The 8,258-nt window shown below is 40.6% G+C and overlaps 1 pseudogene; it reads right to left on the reverse strand.

The window, feature by feature from the left end:
- Window positions 1–811: 811 nt before the first annotated feature.
- Window positions 812–7,294, reverse strand: LOC124231527 (RNA-binding motif protein, X-linked 2-like; annotated as a pseudogene).
- Window positions 7,295–8,258: the final 964 nt, after the last annotated feature.

Consider the following 8,258-nt stretch of genomic DNA (forward strand, 5'->3'; position numbering starts at 1 on the left):
CAGATCGAACAATTTCTTGTGAGAAACAATAAAATACTAAGCTTTCCTTGGTTTTTATATATATGAAGTAGAGCTAAATAGCAATCATGTCAGCTATTGTAGCTAAAGTTACAACGACAAAAAAAAAAACCTTCCATTGCTATTGATACATAAAATCATATGGGAGCAGGAACCTAAATATCTTAAGTATATTTTACTGCTTACTAGGAAAAACATGATAGCAGTAAGTTCCCTCTAGCTGGCTGAAATTCTCCCATCTTAGCCTGAGAAGCTTAGAATGACAGACTATAGAGATCACATGGTTGAGTGCTTCTAACATTTTGCACATTCCACTACAGAGAAAGTGGTAACATTTAAGCAGGACACTATGGATGGGGAGGTACTACACGGTGAACCACTATAAGGCACTGCTCATAAAATCTTAGGCCTCAAAATCTCGAGGAAATTACAAAAGGAGCCACACAAATCCTGCAACATAATTTCAACTGTTGTAAAATTTTGAGTAGTTGTAGGAAAAATAGACTTGTTCAAATCTTAAGGAAATTCTGTCCCAGATACTTTATTTACAGAAATTATCAAATTAATAACAAGTTGCAGCCCATAGCATTTTAAGCGTCACATTTCATTTCAGAATAGGAGGATCTAAGCAGGCTGCAGCCTTGGTCCGGGACTGGTCTGCCTGTGGTCACTGGGATTGGAGAACTGTGTGGCCCTGCCTTTAGATCCGCTAAAAGATGTCTGAGCTTCAGCCTCTGTCCTTGTCCCCCCTCTCCTCCTCTTTCCTCCTCCTGCCTCTGATAAAGCGCTGGGCTCAAAACCTAGATTCTCCTTCCTCAGCCCCCTCTCCAGACCCCTCCACACCCTGAGGAAGCTGTCCCCGCCTCAGGGCAGCTGGGTCAGGTTTCTGGCCCTCTCTAGACCCTAACTTTACCTGGGTTTGTTTATCGGAGCCTGGGGCGTCCCTCTCCATTTCAGTCTGGCCTCTGGCTGGCAGGGACGAGGGCTGCTCTGACTGTCCCTCCTTCTCTTTACTAATACAGCAGTCTTCTCTTCGGTCTTTTTTCTTGTCTGTTTTTCTTGTTTGTGCTGTGCTGAGAGGGCTTCGTCTTCAGAGCCCTCCGATGAACTGGATGAGGGGTCTCAGCCCCACAGCCCTTCGCCCAGAGCTCTCTGGTGGCGTCATCCACATCCCGTGAGGCCCGAGGGGGGGCGGGAGCGGGAGACGCGGTCCACTCGGATAGCTCTTCCCTTGATCTTGACGCCATTAAGACTGTCAACGGCCAAAACTGTACTCCTCTGGTCTTCATAACAGAGAAAGCAGAATCCTTTAGACTTCCCTGTCTTCCCGGCCCGCACGAGATTAACGTTAACAATCTCCCCATACAGGGAGAACACGCAGAGGACGTCTCCTTCCGTCAGCTCATAAGGAAACGCTCCCAGGAAGACCCAGGCGCTGTCCTTCTACACCGAGCGCCAGTTCGCCTTCGCAGCCATGGCCGTGTCGGCCTCCCACTCACTCAGCTGGCTAACCAGCTTCACCGTGGCTAACCGGTTTATCTTCGAGGGCTGCGGGGCTGCACAATGGCAGCCCCCTGGCTGCACAACACCCACTTCCGGAGGACCCAGGAGGCCGCTGCTTCCGGGAGGCCTTCCGGGCACGTGCCCCGTTCCTGCCCCGCCCTCGCCGAATACACTCAGCGGCGGTTTGATTTTCAACTTTTTTACAGTACAGCGTTCACCGTGCAGAAGTGTGCTACTGCTCTCTAGTTTGAAAGCTCTAATCTATTTTAGTTTCGAAATGGGATGAATAGGTTGAAAAAAAAGGCTTGTGCTCTGAAATGATGTCTGATCAGGGAAGTTGTTAACTGTTGTGTTTTTCTCCCTATAATAAATCCTTTGGGGAGCCTACAATGTGCTAGTTTCACTTTGGCCAAATTATGCAGACTAAATATTTGATATGTTACAAGGCGGGAACTTAGGCAGAGCTTTACTTAATATGTGCTCGTTGTATTAGGGTTCTGCAGAGAAACAGAACCAATAGGATGTAGATAGATGATCGATAAATATATATATATATATATATATCTCACACAGATTTATTATAAGAAATTCACTCATGAGATTACAGAAGCTGAGAACTCCCAAGATCTGCACTTGGCAAGCTGGAGACCCAGGACAGCCGACAGGGTAGTTGACAGTGTAGTTCCAGTCTAAAGGCTGGCAGGCTCAACAGCCAAGAAGAGCTGATGTTTTAGTTCAAGTCAAAGGCCAGGAAAGACTGAAGTCTCAGCTCAAAGCAGTCAAGCAGGAGGCGTTTCCTCTTACTCAAGGGAGGGTCAGCCTTTTTGTTCTATTCAGGCTATCAGCTGGTTGGATGAAGGTCACCCACCTTAGGCAGTCTGCTTTACTCTGTCTACCAATTCAAATGTTACTTTCATCCAAAAACACCGCCACAGACACACCCAGAATAATGTTTGACCTCACATCTGATCACCTCATAGCCTAGTCACGTTGACATATAAAATGAACCATGGAATGTGGATTTGAGAGAACCTATCCTACCACCTTCTCATTTTGGACATTTTGAATAAATCTTTCTCCATATATAAAAATAAAAAATTGTTTAAAAAAATAAAGTTAACCATCATACCCATCATATTTCCAGATTGAATTAGCCCCCACACCAGTGATAGTTCTGCTGTACCTTTTCATACTTATTTCATTGATGTAAAGAGTGATCCTTTTCTCTCAAAAATGCAGTTCTCAGGGTGAATGCAGTGCATATGTGTGTACTGCCTAAAATGGCAATGAATAACCAATACCTACTAACATATGCAATGGCTTGAGTGTGCAGCTCTAGTGGCATTTTCCAGAGCTTTACTTTGATTTGATTTCTCAGAATAAGCCACCCAATTTCTGTCAAACCACTACTCCTTCTGTAACCCACAAGTCTATAAGAGCTGTGATTTTTTTCCCCCAAAGTTGTGCCTCATTGGGTATATCAGGTCATATGATGGTAGTCCCACTTAAAAACTCCATGAAATAGTCACTTAGGCACAATGCTCACACTCAACCCAGTCATATGTCCAATCTATTAGATTTGAAACTCAGAAAATAATTGCACACTTGTCATCCTGCCTCTGCCGTTTCATGTCTGTCATCATTGCTGGCACAAATGAAAGGACTCAAAAGTGGCACATAATAGTTAGAGAAGTTGAATAAGTCTTAGAAGCCCCTTCATGCCTCTAGCAGAGAAAATAGGCCTCTAAAGTTGTCCAGTTTGACCCATAATTAAATGTCATCTTAAAGGCAAGATATATGTATTTCTTAGTGAGTAAGTGGGCTGCCTGATTTATTTTACTTATGAAAGAGGGACTAATGGCAGACACTTCAGTGAGATGTTATTATGGATATGGCTGATAAAATACACCCCTGTGTTTTGGAGAAGGGATTTGAAAATACTTACTCAGCTGTGTCCGGGAGCTTAATTTACCCCAAGACTTTCCATCACAAGCATCCAGATTATTCCACACCCTTGAGACCATATGGGAATTAGGAAGTGGAAGTCAGCACCTTTCAGTTATAAAGCTGAAAGGCATTTAGACTGAGGAACATACAAGGAAAAATATCCTCCCCAGCATTGCTGTTACTTGTATCATCACCAACAACAACACAAGTTACACGTGTCTCATTGAAAAAGTGATGGGAAAAGGCTTTGAAAAGCCTAGCTAAATAGAAACGTACAGCTAGCCATACAGAGTCCCTCTTCCTCTAAAAAGTCCACTTCACCAAAAAAACATATTAGGCACAGTAGGTTTAGTGTCTAAGGTCCACAATACTGTTAGAGGTTCATGAAAATGTCTTAATTCTTTAAAATCAGAAGGAAACAATGAATTTCATGTCAAAGAAAATGTTCTAATATATAATAATGATCTCTATATCAATATAATCATAAAACATGATTTTTAATAATTTTTTATTTTCGTGATCAGGGGGCATATGAAGATAAAAGTGCCTGGATGCCATAAAAGTCATAATGTGGTCCTGCCCCCGAAAGCCGTGTGTACCCTATATAGCCCTGCCTCTCCGACCTTAGCTGATTGAAATAGAGATAGACGTGTCAGATTATGTCTCCCATGAGTTTGGAGTTGAGATTTCAACTTAGTAAGCATTTGTTAATTCGTGGGGACCTGTACCCTTGTAGGCTTTGGTGCAGTCATGTGTGTGAAAAAGTGAAGAAAAATTGTCCACAAGAGAAAGAGAGAAGAATGAGGGCTGCGTAGCCTGTGAGGCAGAGAGGATGCGACTCGCAGATGCTGCCTGAGTTCTCGGTGCTGTCCAGTCTCTGTGTGCTGCAGGGCGGTTGTCCAGACTTTCCTGGATCCTGCGAGGTATCCCAGGATCCCTCCTTAGATTCTATTTTTTGGCTAAACTGTTCGAAGTGATTTTCTGCTAATTCTAACTTAAGAGTGCTGCATAAATTTGCTAGGGCTGCTGTAACAAAGTACCGCACAGTGCGTGGCTTAAACAACAGGAATTTATTGTCTGACAGTCTGGGGCCTAGAAGTCTGAAATCACTTTATCAGCAAGACTGGCTCCTTCCGAGGGCTCTGAAGGAAAGCTATGTTCCACGCCTCTCTCTTTGGTTTACAAATGCCTATTTTCTCTCCGTATCTCTTCATATTGTCTTCCTTCAACATGTCTGTGTCCAAATTTCCTCTTCTTACAAGTACAACAGTCATATTAGATGAGGGCCCACCCTAATCAGCTCTCCTTAACTTGATTACCTCTGTAAAGACCCTATCTCCAAATAAGGGCACATTTTGAGGTACTCGGGCTTAGGATTTTAACAAGCGAATTTGTGGGGGACACAATTCAACCTATAACAACCACTAAAACAAGAGGATACATGTAAATTAAATTATAAAGTGCCCATATATTAGTGTCATTGACATTTTTTGATATTTCTTCCCTTTACATTGAATTTTAATTTTTAAAAGGCACTTCATATTTTCCTCCTCCTTCTCCTAAACTTGGCTCCCATAAACTGAAATTTGCCCAAAAATAACGTGAGGTCTTAGATTTCCAAAACTTGATACCATATCCCATAATGGCAAAGAACATGGACCCTAGGGTCAGACTGCCTGAGTTCAAAGCCTGCCTCTGCCACTGTAGTACAGTTGTGGGCAAGCTATTTAGTCTCTTTGCATCTCAGTTTCCACAGCTATAAAGTGAAAATAAAAAGAGTACCTTACTCTTATGGGTGTTGTGAAGATTAAATTAATTGATATATGTAAAGTGCCTGGCATAGAACAAGTGAGATCTGAGGGCTGGCTATTATTACTGGTGAGACTGAGCCCTTACTTATGCACTGGGCTCCCTTCATGAACTTTGCCCTTTAAGATGGTCATAAGGCAAACCCCGGCTGCTGACTGCCTTCTTTGGGTAGGTATTAGGAGCACAACCTTACCTTGAGGCCAGGTAGCCTGGATTCAGATCTGTCAGTTTCTTCCCCAGGACCACAGAGTATGTTACTTCACTTTGCTCACCTGTGAAATGGAGATAATACGTAATGGTACCTACTGTAAGGCGTTTGTTGTCATAATGGAGGGAGTTAATTTATGTAAAGCATTCAGTACATACCAAGTGTATACTTACACTAGGTGTCATCATTCCCATTAGATGAATCAACCAGGTGGCAGTCCCTGACACTGACCAGAGCAACAATGACACAGCACTGACCCTGATGAAGCTCATGGCAGACCACTGCTGGAGCCCAGAGAGTCTTGTGAATTTTCAAATGCTCTCCACGTTCTTGTAATTTATAGTCAGGGTGAAAGTCCTAATTTGAGTAGCTTTGGCCTATGTATAAATACCATTTAGTTTTCTTTTTTGGTTTGTTTCAAGTTTAATTTTTAAAAAATATTACAAGAGCAATGCTTGAGGAACGTGAATCTTAAGTTTATCACTTAAATTGTAAGTTAAAGGGCAGATAAGACCTCCACGTAAAAAATCTATAACCACTTGCCATTCAATTAAATGTTTCTGAACCACTGTTCCCAAAGAACAAGGGAAAAAATGATGTACAAAACATTAATTGATATTTATATAGTATATAAAAGTACTTGAAATTTGTTGGCCTCCCTTTGGGGAAGGGAATCTAATTTTCTTATTAATTATAAAAAAACTAATTTCCCTAAGGTAAAGACATAGAATTTATAGATATTTAATAACAATATGATGACCACTTTCTTCAAAATATACATGTGGCATAAAGAAAACAACAGTTAGATGGAAAATACACAAAACAAGCTCATATTTTGTTTGCATTTCAGAGCGAGCAAATGGACAAGGCAATATTGCTTTGCTGATATTATAGCGCAAGCAAGAAATTTAGGCACACCTCTGATAAAAGAGATCAGTTTGGAACTGTACACTTGTATAATTGGGGGAGTCCAATACATAGAAGTAACAACATTTCCCATAAGGGTGCTAATTACTGCACAGTATCCATAACCTTTAGAGCACTGAGCTTAATTCAAACAAAAATAACAGATGGTGTTTCAGGAAAACAAGCCTTTATATTGCTTTTTTTCTTTTCATATGCAACTGTTAGAGAAAGCCATGTTGGAAGTTCATTGAGACCTAATTATATTTTGTTTTCTGTTCTGCATTCTACATATTTCATTCCAATAACAATATAACTAAATTAATTTTAGCTTGAAGAAAGAAAGAATATTATACTGATTAAATATCATAATGGAAAACATCATATTTATCTTGGCAAAAGTTCCACTCATTTGAGAAGATAAAATGTATATTGTATTTCAAATCGTGATTTATTGTTTCGTGCTCTTTGCTTTTGGAAGTTTACCACTTCAGGAGAATTCAGACTATGGCCAATGGAAATACTGGCTAGAGCTTAAAACAAGTGACATCTTCCTACATCAATTAGTACCATTTTCTGTAAACAAACAAACAAAACCTGGGTAAATTTACAAAAATAATTGAGAGACTTGCAGGCAGAGACACATATGGAGGTTCTCTCAGGGAGTGACATCATGATTTATGACAATCCTGTTAAACTTAAAATATATTGCTCCTGAGTGTGACAACTTTACCTACTGAGTTTTGAAAAACCGGCTAACTCAACTTTGTGGTTTTCAGTCCCTTCCCTCAGATGCCAGAGTAGACAATTTTTCAACAGAAGAACATCTAAGTGGCTGTCGTCATCTGGCACAGTACTGAGCAGTCCTATTTCTAATCTAAATCTCAGCTCAACCACCGCCCCCATTATGCAGTCCTGTACATCTGTCTTTACATCTACTCTTGGGCTTCCGTTTTTCTTCTCTTCTTTTATGAATATTCACTGACTCCAACTAAAAGAATTGGAAATCAGTTTATTAGTGACTGAGTGAAACAGCCCAACCCCTAAATTTTGGGGAAAAGACTGAAATCAAATTTTACTGTATAATCTATGGAATCTAATATATAGTAGACCAATGTAGTATGACCTGCACAATGTGCCTGTTATTTGTATTAGCTATTTCTGGCTACCTTACCATCCAGAGAGATTCCCCATCCTCCCAATAAAAGAGCTCGATTTGTTTTGTTCATCAATACCCTTGGGTACAAACCGTGTGAACTACTTGCCCTAATTTTGCTGTTATATAGCCAGTTTTAGAGGAGATGTTCTAATTTGATTTACTGCAACATGGTAATTTCAAAAGAAAAAGAATCAATGATAGTTGTTATTTAAAGGCCAATCCCTAAACCTGGGGATATCTCTCTGGATTGATTTAGATTTGGTCCTGCTTGAAAATTTCCTGTCTAGAGTCTCCCCTGCCTTGCTATTCTATGAGTTGTTGCTGAAAATAATTCCTGATCACATACCTATGGTCTGACCATCAGGACTGCCTTATGAATGAGTAGATATCTTTCTCAATTATTTGGACAGAGTCTAAAGCAGTCCTGAATTAAATGATCTTTATGCTATTAATGTCATGTTACACAGAAGTTCCAAAGCATAGCGTAAGGCCTAATGCAGATATACCAAGATCTCACCTAGCTATGACCACCCCTCCCTGATATTATTCTCAGAATCTCGCAAATAAGCTCAGGAATTTGTTCATTCCCCATATCAGAATATATGGGGCCAGAATTTGGCTTATGTGATTAGACTGAGGATGAAATTTTCACTAAACCATGAACTCTACTTGGCAGTGGAAATGACACTTTTTCAAAATGAATCACGTCAT

Source organism: Equus quagga, chromosome 21 (genome assembly GCF_021613505.1).
Source record: "Equus quagga isolate Etosha38 chromosome 21, UCLA_HA_Equagga_1.0, whole genome shotgun sequence".
NCBI lineage: Eukaryota > Metazoa > Chordata > Mammalia > Perissodactyla > Equidae > Equus > Equus quagga.